Below are 16,167 nucleotides of genomic sequence, written 5' to 3'. Positions count from 1 at the left end.
TAGGACACTTGACACAGTGGCTTTTGGCAAAGCACACAAAGAAAACAAAAAAAACCGAGAGAGATGAGTTATTGTTATTACAACGTGACTTCACTATTATTTAACAACTATTTTTATTGGGTTCTTTTATTTGGGGTTAAGTACATTGTCAGAATAAGTGAGAAATGGATTTAACTTCTGTTAGACAGCTATCATACTGAATAAATATTTATGCAAAAATGTATGGCATTAATAATGTATATCTAATTACATTTAAAAATGTATGGCATTAATAATGTATATCTAATTACATTAACTGTGAATGTCTTTCATTTTATTTAAAATGAAATAAAATTACATAAAACATTTTCCATAAAAAAGTTGATTCAAGAACAAATCAGTACTTTTCTTATATGACTATTATTGCTAAATTTGAAAGGTCTTTACCAGCTTTGGAATTATATATATATATATATATATATATATATATATATATATATATATATATATATAGCACCTTCTGCCATCCCATCTCTACTGACATATGGATCTTAACAAAGATCCGCTATACATTAGTACCAGATATACTGTACACGGACATTTTAGTGAACCAGACCAGCTGTTTCCGCCGGGTCTTCGCTTCCCGGGCATCACGTTGTTTACAAGTGTGTTCAGATGCTAAATGACAAGTGCAAGTGACAATTGTTGTCGTCTTCTCTGTGAACGTTTTTTTCTCCGTTATTTTGCCATTTTCAGATTTAAATTTCGAGCGGAAAGCTAACCAGGAAGTAATAATTACTTAAGCGGAGAACGGAGAAAGTAAACGTTACAGCAGGCATAACAACAGCCGGTGTTTATTTTATTATAATATTCAAGAACAAATCAGTACTTTTCTTATATGACTATTATTGCTAAATTTGAAAGGTCTTTACCAGCTTTGGAATTATATATATATATATAGCACCTTCTGCCATCCCATCTCTATATATAATATCTATCCGTGACATATGGATCTTAACAAAGATCCGCTATACATTAGTACCAGATATACTGTACACGGACATTTTAGTGAACCAGACCAGCTGTTTCCGCCGGGTCTTCGCTTCCCGGGCATCACGTTGTTTACAAGTGTGTTCAGATGCTAAATAAAAGTTTAGCTTGTACTTTTGATACCCCGCCTCTCGGCACCACAACATCCAGTTTACTGTATTTCACATGAGCGATGTCGAACATTGAAAAGTCCTTATAAAATCTCTGTTATTAGATCAGTACTTTTCTTATATGACTATTATTGACTTGAACACTGAGAATGTATTTATTAACTTCAGACATTTGAAATATTTGAAATCAGATGAAAACAAACTGTAACGGACCCTGCCGTGTTATCTATGATTACTATGCCTTACTGTACATTCATAATTTCAGCCGGAGGTAGGTGGTAGGCGTTGCGGAGGAGCAGATTGCGAGTGAGGTGCCTGTTCTAAACGAACTATTCCAGCTGTTATAAAGCATTAAATAAAAAGTAAGCAAGGAATACAGAATGTTTCGTTACGTAACTTTGTTGAGAATGTGGCCATGTACATGTAATACATGGGATCATTTGCAGCGACTTGGTCATTGTGGGGAAAAATAACACCCATCCTGATCGTTTCAATGAAGTTGAATACAGAATATTCATATTTGTCAGTGATTTCATGTCAATTCGGCGAACATAAACATCAATGATGATGATTAAATTAGGATTAAAAATCGGGAGAGCCGGCTCGTTCGTTTTTTCCGACTAAACAACATCTATTATTTAGAAGTTGATTTCACATGACTCCAGTGTGGAACCCCACTGCACCCCCTGGTGGATCAATGATCCATTGCAGCTGGCTTCACAATAATTAAATGTATTTATCATGGGGGCGGTATCAAGTCTGACTGGGGGCCGGCCGGCCATCACGGAACGTGCATGAACCGATCACGACCCTCGCACTTTAAACTGTCCAAAATAAGACGCTTCATCTGTATATTAATGCATATCAATTGTGCACCAATGCCTTAGCCTTTCCCTATGCAATACTTTAGATTACATCTTGTTCTTATTGTTTCAAAGGCATGGCCAAAGGTTTGCCTTCTGGACTCTGGAGGCCAGAAGCTTGCTCGAGGGAACCCTTCAGCCAGTGTTCAGAGTGCCACGACAGAGTGCCAGAATGGATATCTCCCAGGAGAAGGTGGTCAACAGCAGACCAACAGCAGATTGAAGAATCCACAGTGTGGAAATTGTGCCCAATAAATGTATTCTGCACTGAAATGCCTCTCGGTCAAATTGCATGTTTATCTTTTGCAGCCTGGTGCATAAACACACTAACAGTTGTTTTTCAGTAATCTAGCACCTCTTCAAAGACACATTTGATTTGATTTATTTTGAACGTGTAATACAATAAAAAAATATATATAATAAATGTATGTCGACATACAATATACATTTACAATTATAAATAGATGATATCATTATTACTACAATATATATATATTTACGTTGTATGTCAAATTTGATAAGACAAATATAAAAGACTATCTTTTTACATCTGACATACAAAATACATTTTAACAACAAATTGTTGTTGTAAAAAATAAATAAAATAAACAATAATAAATATAATAATAATAATAAAAACATATTTTCATGCATGTAAATGTCTACTTATGCGATTTTCATGCATTTTTAGATGGTTAATAACAAGCATTACAATGTCTACTTTTGCGGTCATCCAATCCGCTAGGTGGCGATGTTGCAAAACAACTAGGGTCCTGGGAGTGCGGTCCTGAGAGTGCAGCCTCCGACGCTGCAGCTTCATACTATTGGGTGGCTTGATTGGTTTGGGCAAAAGGTTGTTTTGTTATGTGTACGTGTGTCTAGGTTTTTAAATTTGGTAAGAGGCTTTATTTCCTTTATGGTCAGGGAAACAAAAAACTGTCTGACAAATGATATATTTGGGTATACCAATGTGAAACATAGGATACACGAGATTACACATGTTAATTGTTTGATGAATGTATATTGCTTTGTTTTTTTTGGTACACAGTCTTCTCCTTTTCACTTCCTCTTATCATATTATCATATTACAGCTTCCTGTGACATGCAGATTTTGTACATGTGAAACCTGTTCATGTTCTAATTTAGTCCCTGTTGAGAAAACACCAGTTTCCTCTCATGTCTGTGCTTTCCTTTTAAGGTCATAATGAGGTACAAGATTTTGTAACATCAATAATGACACCCTTTAATACTACTGCAGTTTCCTCTTGCACTGGCAGCACTTGGGTGTAGTTCTTTCAAAATACTGTTCTTTCAAAATATTGCCTCTTTTGGTTGTCAGACATGATTAAATTATGAAGTTGTTTGGATCCATCATAATCTTTTCAATAAGTATGATTAAGCTTTCAAAAACACGAAATAACATTATGTCCATGTTTCTGGCTAACATAATAAATCAATGTTTATTGTACAAGATATTAAGGGATCATTTTCCATTAATTCAGCTTTTGTGAAACAATATTTTTTAAGGACTTGAGCGTACCAAATCTCATATCCCTGTTTGTGTGAAGCCCACACACAAATCTCCAGCATCACACAACAATTTATCATGTGTGCATGTGTTACAGTTCAGCTCATACACCACAGCAGCTGCCAATATGTTGTGTTTGGGACTATGCAAACATCGATTAATATTCCAGACACTGTGTCATAACAATATTAGACACAGATTGAGAGAGAGAAAGTGAAAACTTGCACTAAAAATACTTATTGGTATACACTATTGTATTACTTAGTGTAGAGCTTTCTTAAAACGGTGTGGAATGTAAAACAATGTTAATACTGTATCAGTTTATGTGCTTTGGCCATCTACATAATACACATTACTTTGAACATATATGGTTTATTTTGTTTACTTCACGAAGACTGTCAAACAAAGATTAACAACAGAATAAATTGTAAGTGACCCTACTTTGTATGTTGTTGGTGGAGTGCAGTGATATATCTTTGTAGGCTGACCCAGAAGTTAGCATCACAAAGGCTCCCTCCACAAAAAGCAATGGGATTTTACCATTGCATTTCGGAATATTGCAGAAAATGAATCTGGGGTAAACACACATTTATGATACTTGTTATATCTCTCACAGGCTCCGCCCTCTACTGGACTCTATGGGTACTACCTTATCCTGCGAGCATTCTCCGACTGAGACTTCTATAGATGTAACCGGCCTTGGGGCGGGCCTACCTGAATGCGCGCATTTCACCATATAAAAGGAGGCCTCGCCTCCTGACTATCATCCCTTTCTCTTCAGCGGCGGAAGTGAAATCCACTGAGCATTGAGACGAGAAAGAGAGAGTATATGGAGTCAATCCTCGAACACAGGACCTGCCCGAAGTGCCCGAACCTGGTCGCGGGGGCTGATCCGCAGCCCTTCTGCTTCCTCTGCATGGGACCGGACCACGCCGTGAGCGGCATGGACCCGTCATCGGCCTGCACAGCGTGCCAGGTGATCCCGCGGCTGACACGTCAGCATCGTGGGATCATTTCCTGACGAGATGCGGCCCACGGGAAGAGCCAGAGGATCAGGACCTCGACGATGAGGAAGTGCCATTCTGGTTCTCCCTTCCGTGGGGTCAGATGGCCCCGGTCCCGGAGGAGGAGGACAACGAGGACGGAGGTCCAACTCTCAGGTCTGCGCGGCTGGACTTTCCAGCGGTGATGAACGTGCTTTAACCACTAGGTGTCCCTTTCTATCAGCTGTGCACCGTTATGGTGTAAATACAGCCTATCTACCAATTGGATCAAATATAAAAGTCAGCCGAATTAGTGTTGATACTGCAAGGAGACGTATTGTGTGAAAAGAAATCTAAGATGTTGTTTAACTGCTGATATATATTTGTCACGTTTTCAGTTTTGGCGGCAGTTCTTCCTGTTTGTCTAGAAGTCTTGTCATCAGGGCTCTATAAATAGAGTTAACTACGGCAGATATGTAATATTTAATGCAGCCGAACCGTGTATTACAATGCCGTTATGTGATGACTTTCAAAGAGAAAAGCAAGCACACTCGGAATAAAGTATTATTTTATTTTTCTTAAATGTTTTCGGATTTCACATCGCATAAACACCATATCCCAACGTGCATTGCGGCTAAACCATCCAATCACCGAGCTGAGGATCTTGCCTACGTCTGTTTCCGGTATTGTTTATGATGGATGTATTTTGTTATACACACTAGTGATGGGAATTCCGGCTCTTCTTGGTGAGCCGGATCATTTGGCTCGGCTCACCAAGAAGAGCCGGCTCTTTCGGCTCCCAAACGGCTCTTCAGTTTACCACATATTATACCTTTTATAATTCAATCAAATGTAGCCTTGTTTTGACTAATGATTTATATGTGTACACATATCACTTAAATTATTCAATACATCCTTTGTACTGAAGTATTCAAAAGTAAAAATGACATGTTTAATATCAATTATTTGCTGTGGCCAATTGTTTTCATTGCATTTACAGACCCTTGTATCTCTCTGATACCACCCAATGAATGCACAGACTTGCTTGTCGAACCACGCTACACAAAGCAGATAGCAACACCTATAACAAAACCCGAGGTGACAGGGCTTTCAGTGTTGCAGCTCCTAGACTGTGGAACAGCCTCCCAGTACATATCCGGACTGCTGAGTCTATTGAACTTTTTAAATCTCAGCTAAAAACTCACCTCTTTGCACTGGCTTTTAATACTAGTTGAACATTACATTTTTACATTTGTATGTGTTTTTTTAAAAATATTTTTCTAGTTATTGTGCTTTTTATCATGTTTTTAATTATTGTTTTATTATTGTACTCCCATTGTGTTATTTAATATGTATTGCCTGTACAGCACTTTGGTCAACTGAAGGTTGTTTTAAATGTGCTATATAAATAAATAAAGATTGAGATTGAGATAAAAACTTAAGCATAGACATTTTAAAAAATGGGCTACTCTATCGACATTTTAAAATTATATTTAAAGAAAAGGCCCTGACTAAACAGCAGGGCTCTATTTCAGTATTAACTATAGAAAAAAAGACAGCAACAGCTGACATCAAATCTTTGCCGAGCCCAAGGATAATCATAAATAAATAACATAGTGAAAATAAATATATTGCAATGCTCAGTACAGCAGCATCCAACCGTCTCTAATCATAAAAAAACATAATAAAAATAAATGTATTGCAATGCTCAAAACAGCAGCATCCAACAGTCTCTAATCCTTGGATATTACATGTCACTGCATGCATGCACGGAGCAGCTGTAGCGCGGAGATCATCATATCATTCTGTCTTGTATTACTTAACAACAACAAAATAACAAAAAAAAAACGGCTCGTTCGCGGGCGCGAGCCGGCTCCCGTCGTTCACTTAAAAGAGCCGGCTCTTTGAGCCGGCTCGTTCGCGACCGACACATCACTAATACACACAGTCCTTCACATTTCAATTTTAATTTACATTAAAGTATTTCGTGAGGCCTTCTAAAATGTTTTTAAATATAACTACGGTTCTAGTTGAAGAGTTTGCAAATTAACATGAAGCCAAGTTGTTGCCTGGCAATGCAATCGCACAACGTCACGTCCGTTAATTCTACAACCGCACACATGGATTAACATCGATTTAATACTTGAATGTAGCCTTTGTTTCTGCTAAAAGAGGTGTCGACTAGCTGGGGCAACAAGAAAATCGGCAAAATCGAGTGTGACTATTAAAAAATAAATCATTATTATATTAATATTGACAATAACAACCGACCGTCGTGGTACAGCATTTGCTTTGCATTTCCGGGTATTTGGGCCATGTTAACAATACCGTGTAACTGTCACGTTTGAAGGGACGAAATCGTGACATCTTCACGTCTCCCAGCATGGTAAATCGTCACATGTTCACGTCTTGCCGTGATACCGGGTTGCAGGGGCAGTAGGGTGGAATGATATTGTGGGACGACAGTGCACGTATACATCAGGGCTCCACCCACTGTACCCATAGAGTCCAGTAGAGGGCGGAGCCTGTGAGAGATATAACGCCGGGTTACGTATTGTAACCCTTGTTATATTAACACAGGCGGAGCCCTCTACTCGGGGCACTGTCTGTCCTATACCGCTCGCTGAAGAGAGGTGTAGGATGATAGTCAGGAGGCGAGGCCTCCTTTTATACGGTGAGATGCGCGCGCATTCAGGTAGGCCCGCCCCAAGGCCGGCTACGTCTATAGAAGTCTCAGTAGGAGAATGCTCGCAGGATAAGGTAGTACCCATAGAGTCCAGTAGAGGGCTCCGCCTGTGTTAATATAACAAGGGTTACAATACGTAACCCGGCGTTTTGTTTAGCAGGTTAATCTCCACATGTAGCGTTTTTGAAAGCTTAGTAAAAATAAGTAAAAAGCTAGTTGTCTAATTAAGACACATTTTAGCAGGCACTATTTTTAAGACCACAAACCAACATACGAAAAACATGTCAAAAGTAAAGCGACTTCGAAACAGGGGAACAGGAAGTGGTAAAATGCTCACTCATTTCTAAGTTTTAGGACTTATTACTGCACCACATTATGTTCAAGGACAGAGTCCACAGCCAGAAGAGGTACAGGGGGCAGAATGGGTCAAATACATATTAGATTTTTACACGGGAGGCAGGTGTTTGTTTCTTTTTCCCTATGATTCAACATCATGTCGTCATTATTGTTACCATGACAACAAAGGTCTTATATATATCCTTTAAAATGCCAACCAAAACCCTAAAGAGGAACAAGTCGTTTTTGGCCAAAAGTTAAGTCTTTTTAAAATGAGATAAGTGAATACATGAGGGGCATTCTGCAAAAAAGAGTTTCACGCTTGTATGGATCCTATGATATATGAACTGTATTTTCTGAACTGTTCAAAGTTTTAACATTATCAGATTCAGAATGTCTTTATTCGTCCCACAGTAATAAATAAAGACATAAGTGGTCCAATATTGAAGTTAATTGTGGAGGTTGTGTTGTTGGCAAACAGAAATACATGTATGTCTGTAAAGGTCACAGCATTATTTGACAGATTATTTGAAAGAAACAAACAGTAGGGTTTTCTGTGTGAAAAAGGCTGAAAAGGAGCAGTAAAGGAAAACAGACAGAAAGATGGAGAAAGCTGAGATGTGGGATACAAAGCCTGTGAGTAGGGAGGGGAGGGGAGGAAGAGCTCAGGGAGAAGGTCAGGAATGCAGATTTTGCCTCACAGTCTATTCTATGTAACACCAGAGGTCTGCACTGCTGCCGACGGCCTGTTGAGCAACCTGTTGATGTATGGGGCGGTGCAGGATAACAGGGGTTTGGGTGGAAAAAAACAGCAGGTTTCCAAAGGCTGCTGTAGCAAAAGCATTTCAGATCTAAAGAGCCAATCTTATCCAGCGTCACTGCTGTGTAAGCATCTGTGCTGCTGGAGAAATACAGCAGATAACATGTGCAAGATTTGGGGTTTCAACCTACAACCTATTCTATTTGGTCACAAATCGCTCGTAAAACTCCTAAAAAGGTAAGCCCAGAGCCTTTGGATACAACATGAAAAAAGCATGGGTGCCACAGGTGCCTCAACTATCCAAAGGAGTCCAGCTGCAGAACACATGTTGTTCAACGTGATGTAATACGTTAGTAAAAGCAGCACTTTGTCTCTTATGACTTCCAGGAGGTCGGACATCCTTGAAATGGAGCAGTGTGAAGCTAAACAAACCAAACGCACAAAATAAAACAAAGTAAACTTCTGCAGTAAACACTTTGCACCGGCACAGCCTCACAGTGTCACTGTGGCTCTGATTCAAACCAGATAAGAAGTCTGCAATCACGTTAATGGTTTAAAGCAGATGTTGAGATATTTCATAAAGGAAAGCGTCGACCTGCTGTTCATTCAATGAAATGTTATTAGGATCCGTCCTCTGGGGACCAGGAATGCCTAAACAACCTTTCATGGCAACTTCTCCAAAACGTATTGAGTAACATTTGATTGCAGGACTAAAAACCATGACTGCGTACTTCTACACTGTGGTTTTACTACTTTTACTTTTAATTTAAATATAAAATCTGAGTAATTTATCCACCACTGACGCAAATAATAAAATACGATTAAATATGAACTTAAATCGCAGCTTTCTATTTCAAAAGCATAACCCTTGAAATGTCATTTCTTTATATTTAGTGGCTTCATACATAACGTTTTAGTTTGAGTAATGGACATTCCTCCAAATAATTATACATTTACTCAATCTAAAGTTGCTATAATTAAGGTAATTATAAATCATTTAACCTCTTAAGGATGACGGTCCCCCCAGTGGACCCCCCCCACCATTTTTTTTCGAGACTGTGTCTCAGGGCTTCTTAACGTTTATGAAACTATTAATGTGTAGCACCAGATTAACGGGAAGAATCTCAGCTAACTGAAGATATGAACCATTTTTACCAAAACAAAACACAAGGGTAATACCAAGCCTCTGAATTAGCACTAAGCGAAAAAATGCTAACGCACTTTAGCACAGAACTCAAGATAAAGATACCCTTATTACTTATCGTAGCTGCACATACAATATATCCGATTAAAGCTGAGACTCCACAGATTATATAGGTATAGTATCATCACTGAGCAATCCGAACTTGCGACAGGGGAAGCAAACACAGACATCACAACACGTACCTTTACGGAGCTTTTACGGGAGATCGTCTCACCGTAGCTGTCAATCTGATCAAAAGACGTGTTCAATGGCATTAAAACGAGAAAAAACGTGGCTGAATCGGTTGATCCATAGGTTAATAATGTATCTGTAGCTTTGAAAAAATTATTTATCATCCATAATTCAATTTTTATGTAAAAATCGGAGAGAAAAGGTTAGCTGCTAATGGTAGCCAACAGAGTGTATGCAGCTTCCGGTTTTGGCCACGCGTCACTCTCACTCCTTATTTGTTAATGTGTTGGTGTGTGTAGAACTTTCCCTCGATTCCATTGGCTCTAGCGGTTATAAAGAGATGTCATTCATTAACATCGACCAAGGGGGGCCAGAGATATGGAAAATCCACCCAAATGACCCCAGAAGTGTTTTTTTTTGTTGCTAAATCTCTCTAAAAAGGTCACATTTCACTTGTTTTGCATCAATTTTGATACAGGGTACTTATTATATGTTGTACTTTGGATTCCTAAAGCTTTTAGTCTACTAACCCATCATCCAAGGGTAGTTTTCACTATAAGTAAAAAAGAATTTTTGGACAGACACTATAATTTACAGTTTTTTATTATGTTCAATCTGAATTTTCTTTAAAATAAAAAACATCTATATTGATTCTGACTTTTCTACATCCAACTCACAGGTTTATCATTACTTTGAGAACAAAGATTATTAATTTAACCCTTTTAGAAGGGAAGATATGGTCATTTGTTCTGGGAATGTCATTTTCGAGCCTGAGACCTGAAAAACAGGCTCAGGGTGGAACAGGTTAAATGTTTTTGTTTAATATTTTAAAAGGTTTTCTTGACATTTGTATTTGGGTTGTACATGTGGGAAATGACTGCAATGAACTAAAATAGAGTAACTATCAGCTGTCTGTTGTTCACCTGTTCCTCACACCTAGATCTCCAGTCCTGTTCCATCCTCTCTTCCTGCAGAGCTGCTCTGAGTTTAGACATTAGCTCCTCACTATAAATAGCAGACTGTTAGTCCTGCTTGTTTGTCACATCACTAATGATGGTGCACAGCAGTTCTCCGGCTCTCTCTGCCTGCCTCCAGTTTGCTCCAGTGTGCAGCGACTCCATCCATCGTGGTGAGCTCCCAGAGAAACTGATTCCTCCTCTGCTCGGGCCTGCAGACAGCTCCCTGCATCACTGAGGAGTGACAGCTCATATCACATGTTCTCCAGAGGACTGGAAACATTTTGGGACATTGCTTTTTGCCATTCGTTTTTAGAAGATCGTTGATAGTTATTGTCAACAGGGGATGAAATAACTAAAGCCACAATCCATTATCTACTTTTATTATATTTACTAACACTGTTTGCTGCTGCTTTTCTTGTAAGCAATCTATAAAAAGAAAAGAAAAAGAAAAACAGTTCTTTAGTATTCTACTTCTCTAGAATAATGATATTATATGATGAATGAATAGATGTATATACTTTGTGTTATTAATCAAATGTGGCTCTTCAAAGTAATTGAAGTTATCAAATTAATGAGGTGCAGTAAAATCTACAATATTGGTCCCTCAATTCAAGTGAGTGACCAGCGCGTCTGTCGCTCAGTTTCCATAAAACAGAGTAAATGAGCTGGACGGTGTTTAATGGGGTTTAATGGAACATAATGAGTTCACTGCTGAGGGATGTTTCCACTAGCGAGCCTCGCTTTCACTTTCCTGCTGTTTAGATATTAAACACACACACACACACACACACACACACACACACACACACACACGCTCATCGGGATGGTTTCAATTGTTATCAGGCCATGATATGCTTCAGAAGGGGTGAAAAGACATCCAACATTATGAAACGGTCTCCGTTTCCTAATGTTTCATTGTATTTTATAGGTTTTTATTCAATATTTTATGTAGGCTACCAGTGTCTTTATTGAAGAGACATAGTTGAAAGGGGGATGACGTTTGACTTCTGACGTAAATGGTCCCAGGCCGGTATGTGGTCTGCCATTACAGCCCTCATTTACTTTTCTTAGGTTTCAATTAAGTTCAGCTCACCCCTAGATTCCACCGGGTCCGTCTGCGCCGCGTTACGGCTGCGCCGCGGTTTTGGGTCCGGCCTCCTCCGGTGTCATACCCTACCAGGCGCGTTTCAGAAGCATTTCAGAAGCGGAGCGTCTTGCCTGCCGGCTCGCAGTTTTTGTTGATTTGGGCATATTTCCTGGACAGGCTACTTTGTACAGACAAAGTTAATAATAACTGTAATATTCCAGTTATAAACGACATGAATCAAAGATGTGTTGCTGTATTTTAGTGGTAAAAAAATGCATTCATCATCATAATTATTCTATATCAGGGTTGCCAACTCTCACGCATCTGGCGTGTGACACACGCTTTCACTCTCAACCTCACGCTCTCACGCTGCCCAAACTATTCTCACGCCAAAAACAAGAATACCGAAGACTAGAAACGGTTTTCAAAACTTTTGTCACGTAGTGATCGTCTTCTCAATAGAACATCTTTGATAATGTCTTCTGGCCAATCAGAATCACGATAACGGCGTGGTGTTGTTGCAGGAAGTCCCGACGGAGAATACTTTTGCGGTAGGACATCTCTATACATCGATACAACATTACGTGTTGATAGAAATCAACACGTAATGAAATAAGACCCCACGGTTTGATGATTGATAGGTGTGTGGGCTGTCTTTCATTTTGACACACAGAACAATGGGGGCTATCCACCCTTATCCACAATGTAAAGTAATTCACACAGCCTCGTCCCTCTTCTCTCTGTGAGGAGCAGCAGGTTCAGCTTTCAGAACAAAGTAACAAAAAACTAAAATGGCATTCATTTTTTTAAATATGTCGTGTGGTAATAGATTTATTTATTTTTCTTCTCAAGAGAGTACCAGAATGTGTATTTGATGTTAGTATTTAAAAAAATCTCCTGGGGGAGAATCCCCCCAGACCCCCCTGCAGGGGTTGGGTTTTCAGCATGTCAACTCTTTCACTTGTGGGGAAATTGCAGGATTGGCTCCAGGTCGCCCTTTTTATTTACTACAAGACAAATGTGCCTTTTTATTTCATACAGTTCAATTTGGATTGAGAGAGACAGGGAAATAATCTAAACCTCACGCGTGGCGTTTCACTGTCGGAGGGAGCGTGTATGTAATTACATTGCAAATACTGACTTGAGCCCCACCACTGTATGGGTTAGCCCTACCATAGATTACCCAACAAAAATACTCTGGAGCCGCAACTGCCGACCCATATTGCGCATGCGCAGATCTAAGATCCAGTAGAAATGATACAAAGTAAAAGTCTGCTGCTTATTGTTCTACTAGGCCAAAATAGAGTCAAAGAGTATATGAGAGTGAGAGTGTGTTAATTAATATATTTGGCAGTTTGGAGTAAGTCTGTAGATTTGTTTGTGTGTGTGTTTCATGTATAGGCCTCACGATAATTAATTTTGTGGATACATTTTCCCGGAAATTATTGCGATAAACGATAATATTGTCGGCACCGTTGTATCATATGACCATTTTAGACCACTGACATAATAATATATAATAATAATTAAAGTACATCCTTTCAAACTGCTAGTCACATCCTCATGTAAATGGCAATTTATCGAGGTCAGAAAAGTTATCGAGTTCATTTTAATTTATCGTACGATAAGTCAATTAATTGCTTATCGCGACAGGCACACAATAAAACAGTGGAAACAAACATGTTTGACTTTCATTAGTGAATGAAACTGTGTGCCCTTTATAATCTGTGTCCATTATTGTGTATTTGTATATATTGTATATATATCCTATATATATGCTAAGGTCTCGCTGCTGACACGATAGCAGTCATTTCATGCGCATATGTGTAATTAAACCGAATTAAACCCATGATATCAAAATCTCACTCCAGCCAGGTACCCAAAGTTGGCAACCCTGCTATATATATAATTTACACAGTGCCTGTAAACCGGAGGAGAACGCTGGCATTTCTCCTCCTACTTGAAAGACTACGGAGGGATAGGGTCTGCAAAATTAGTTTGTGTGTGTGTATATATATGTATATATATATATGCTATATATGCTCTGAACGTTCCACTTCCTGCCTGCCCGACCTTACGTTACGGCTGCGCCGCGTCAAAAATAGAATTCATCCTAATTTTAGAGGAGCCCTGCGCCGAGCTGCTTCTGGGACGCTTCTGAGCCGTAACGCGCCGCGTGTGGTGGAATAGCACCCATTGACTAGAGTAGCCGCGATCGCCATGAGCACCGCGGCGCAGCCGTAACGCGCGGTGGAATCTAGGGGTAACCCCTAGATTCCACCGGGTCCGTCTGCGCCGCGTTACGGCTGCGCCGCGGTTTTGGTCCGGCCTCCTCCGGCGTCATACCCTACCAGGCGCGTTTCAGAAGCATTTCAGAAGCGGAGAGTCTTGCCTGCCGGCTCGCAGTTTTTGTTGATTTGGACATATTTCCTGGACAGGCTACTTTGTACAGACAAAGTTAATAATAACTGTAATATTCCAGTTATAAACGACATGAATCAAAGATGTGTTGCTGTATTTTAGTGGTAAAAAAAATGCATTCATCATCATAATTATTCTATATATATAATTTACACAGTGCCTGTAAACCGGAGGAGAACGCTGGCATTTCTCCTCCTACTTGAAAGACTACGGAGGGATAGGGTCTGCAAAATTAGTTTGTGTGTGTGTATATATATAGGTCTATATAGCTCTGAACGTTCCACTTCCTGCCTGCCCGACCTTACGTTACGGCTGCGCCGCGACAAAAATAGGATTCGATCCTAATTTTAGAAAAGCCCTGCGCCGAGATGCTTCTGGGACGCTTCTGGGACGCTTCTGGGACGCTTCTGAGCCGTAACGCGCCGCGTGTGGTGGAATAGCACCCATTGACTAGAGTGGCCGCGATCACCTTGAGCACCGCGGCGCAGCCGTAACGCGTCCGTAACGCGTCCGTAACGCGTCCGTAACGCGTCCGTAACGCGCCGCAGACGGACCCGGTGGAATCTAGGGGTAAGGCACCAAAATTACGTGATTAGGTTGAGGAATCATGTTTTGGTATAAGAAAAAGTATAACGTAAAGTTACTTAAATTACAGATGCAATGTTACTTTCCCCACGTAGGCTACAACATTGACTTTTGGTTTCACAAAGAATACACACCCTATTCTCCTGGGTTAAAGTCCAGAGTTTGTTTGACCAATCTATCCATCAATCCATTCATCAATCCACCCTCTCCATATGCTAAGGTCTTTATACCACGTCAACCGACCCTCTTCTTGGTGTCCATTATGGATTTAACATCCATGTGAATGAATGATAAGCGCACTCTAACCACTCAAAGGTTTAGCAGGCCATTCATCTGTATATAGGTGGCTGATAAACACTGGTGACAGCCAATCAATAGCATGATATCATCTGAAGCTGCCTGACCCCTTGCCCAACTGTTAATTGGACAATTGTTATCAGTTGTCAATCGGTTAAAAAATTAAAGTCAATCAAGCATCCAATATGTGATTAAATCATAGATGAGGTAAATAAGATTACTTGACACAGTGTAAACCTTTTTGACAGTCAAACAGTTTATCAGAATACCTTTATTCTTCCCACAGAGGGGACATTTACAAAAGGATTCTGCATTAAACCACCCTAGGAGCAGGGGACAGCTCTTATAGGGCCCGGGGAGAGGTTGAGGGGATGGTGCCTTGCTCTGGATACATAGTTAGAGCATCAAAAAAGCTATGTGCGCTACACAGGGCATAATTATGCTCGTATGGCAGTATTCTCTCTGACGCCATTATATTGCGAGCACTATCTGTTCCTACGTAGTGACCCCGTCCACTATGTCCCACTCCTGTCCAACTCCTAAACTGCTTCAGCAAAATGCCTTTCCTCCTTTTTCACAACTTAAATGTGCAGTTGCCATTAAAAACTGTATTTTCTGTTCAACACACAGAAGGGATATCTTCTTAGTCATAGTGTTGTCTGTGTTTGCTATGTATTCACACAGGGAAAAACCCACACTGAAACTATGGGAGATAATGGGGGTCGAAATTGGTAATGTGAATAATTTCTTTATTGGTTTAGGTTTACAGAATATTTAGTGTTAATGTGTAAACGACAACAGCCCTAATCTTTATATAGAAATAATGATCGAATGGTAATAAAAAAAGAAAAGGATTGTTACCATAATGAAGTTCTCCTCAAACCTTCATAGTTGTTTAATGTCAGATACAAAAAGTGTAGTTATTGAAAGAACATCTGGCTGTTAAAGAGACACAGTTTCCCTCAGCACATTTATGCAATAATATCCACCTGTTTAATTGCATTTCTAAAACAAAGCAGTTCTTCTCCAGTCAACTGTGAGATGTAAACTATACTGTATACTATTACCAGTGCTTTTGTTAGTGATGAAACTCAATAATATAATTTAATTTAAATACAAAACTGTGATAACCACCTTTCTGCATTTTG

The sequence above is a fragment of the Trematomus bernacchii genome, unplaced genomic scaffold (assembly GCF_902827165.1).
Source record: "Trematomus bernacchii unplaced genomic scaffold, fTreBer1.1, whole genome shotgun sequence".
Taxonomy (NCBI): domain Eukaryota; kingdom Metazoa; phylum Chordata; class Actinopteri; order Perciformes; family Nototheniidae; genus Trematomus; species Trematomus bernacchii.
This window is presented reverse-complemented; position numbering follows the sequence as displayed.